Source organism: Cornus florida, unplaced genomic scaffold, assembly GCF_030987335.1.
Source record: "Cornus florida cultivar Cherokee Brave unplaced genomic scaffold, ASM3098733v1 CherokeeBrave_3.0.0_Hap2_scaffold_102, whole genome shotgun sequence".
Taxonomy (NCBI): Eukaryota; Viridiplantae; Streptophyta; class Magnoliopsida; order Cornales; family Cornaceae; genus Cornus; species Cornus florida.
This window is the reverse complement of record NW_026775586.1, coordinates 40001-42500: the sequence shown is the minus strand read 5'-3', so window position 1 is coordinate 42500 and position 2500 is coordinate 40001.

Here is a 2500-nt window from a genome sequence, read left to right as displayed (position 1 = left end):
AAGTCTCAAATTTTTTTTTTTTTTTTTTTTTTTTTGATATACCGAAGAATGAACAAGAAGACCGAGGCATCCAAAAAATTTTTTTTTTTTTTTCTCCGATATACCAAAGCAAGAACAAGAAGACCGAGGCATCAAAATTTTTTTTTTTTTTTTTTTTTTTTTTTTTTTTTTTTTTCGATAAATCCAACCGAGAACAAGAAGACCGAGGCATCCAAAATTTTTTTTTTTTTTTTTTCTTTCCCATATACCAGAGAAAGAACATGAAGACCGAGGCAACCAACAAAAAATAATTTTTTTTTTCTCTTTCCCGGAATTTTTTTTTTTTTTTTTCGAAATAGCCGAGAAAGAATATGAAGACCGAGGCATCCAACAAAAAAATTTTTTTTTTTTTTTTTCCTAATCTACCCAAGCAAAACAAATAGAAGACCGAGGCATCCAAAAAAATTTTTTTTTTTTTTTTTTTTTTCGAAAAATTTTTTTTCACAAAAACTTTTTTTTTTTTTTTTCCCCAAAAATTTTTTTTTTTCGTTCCAAGCTAACCAAGACATCTACTATTCACTAGTAGAGCAATCGAGACTGCAAAGCAAGCAATGGCCTTACTTGCAGCTCTTGGTGCTGAGAACTCCCCCCCCCCTATAGTAGTCTTAAGTAAAACCACAGCTCTGACAGGAGTAGATATTGCATGCGAGCGAGGAGTCGTAATGGGCAAAATTGACTCGGGGGACCTCCAAATCGAATTCCGTTTCGAGCAAAACACTTCTTAGGCTTCAAGGAAGCTCCCATAAAATTTCCAAACCCAAACTCCAAACTTCATTTTTTAGCCTACAATGCCCACGTGCACGCCGGTGTGCACGCAGGGGTGCTTGAGCATGCGGGAGAGGAGCCATAATGGGCAACATTGACTCGGGGGACCTCCAAATCGAAATCCGTCTCGAGCAAAACACTTCTTAAGCTTCTAGGAAGCTCCCATAAAACTTCCAAACCCAAACTCCAAACTTTATTTTTTAGCATACAATGCCCACGTGCACGCCGGGGTGCTTGAGCGTGCGGGCGAGGAGCCATAATGGGCAACATTGACTCGGGGGACCTCCAAATCGAAATCCGTCTCGAGCAAAACACTTCTTAAGCTTCAAGGAAGCTCCCATAAAACTTCCAAACCCAAACTCCAAACTTTATTTTTTAGCATACAATGCCCACGTGCACGCAGGGGTGCTTGAGCATGCGGGAGAGGAGCCATAATGGGCAACATTGACTCGGGGGACCTCCAAATCGAAATCCGTCTCGAGCAAAACACTTCTTAAGCTTCTAGGAAGCTCCCATAAAATTTTCAAACCCAAACTCCAAACTTCATTTTTTAGCATACGATGCCCACGTGCACGCCGGGGTGCACGAGCGTGCGGGCGAGGAGTCGTAATGGGCAAAATTAACTCGGGGGACCTCCAAATCGAAATCCGTCTCGAGCAAAGCATTTCTTAGGCTTCTAGGAAGTTCCCGTAAAATTTTCAAACCCAAACTCCAAACTTCATTTTTTAGCACACAATGCCCACGTGCACGCGGGGGTGCTTAAGCGTGCGGGCGAGGAGTCATAATGGGCAAAATTAACTCGGGGGACCTCCAAATCGAAATCCGTCTCGAGCAAAGCACTTCTTAGGCTTCTAGGAAGCTCCCATAAAATTTCCAAACCCAAACTCCAAACTTCATTTTTTAGCATACGATGCCCCCGTGCACGCGGGGGTGCTTGAGCGTGCGGGGGAGGAGTCATAATGGGCAAAACTAACTCGGGGGATCTCCAAATCAAAATCCGTCTCGAGCAAAGCAGTTCTTAGGCTTCTAGGAAGCTCCCATAAAATTTCCGAACCCAAACTCCAAACTTCATTTTTTAGCATACTATGCCCACGTGCACGCCGGGGTGCACGAGCGTGCGGGCGAGGAGTCGTAATGGGCAAAATTAACTCGGGGGACCTCCAAATCGAAATCCGTCTCGAGCAAAGCATTTCTTAGGCTTCTAGGAAGTTCCCGTAAAATTTTCAAACCCAAACTCCAAACTTCATTTTTTAGCATACGATGCCCACGTGCGCGCCGGTGTGCACGTCGGGGTGCACGAGCGTGCGGGCGAGGAGCCGTAATTGGCAAAATTAACACGGCGGACCTCCAAATCGAAATCCGTCTCGAGCAAAGCATTTCTTAGGCTTCTAGGAAGTTCCCGTAAAATTTTCAAACCCAAACTCCAAACTTCATTTTTTAGCATACGATGCCCACGTGCACGCCGGTGTGCACGAGCATGCGGGCGAGGAGTCATAAAGGGCAAACTTAACTCGGGGGACCTCCAAATCGAAATCCGTCTCGAGCAAAGCATTTCTTAGGCTTCTAGGAAGCTCCCATAAAATTTTCAAACCCAAACTCCAAACTTCATTTTTTAGCACACAATGCCCACGTGCACGCGGGGGTGCTTAAGCGTGCGGGCGAGGAGTCATAATGGGCAAAATTAACTCGGGGGACC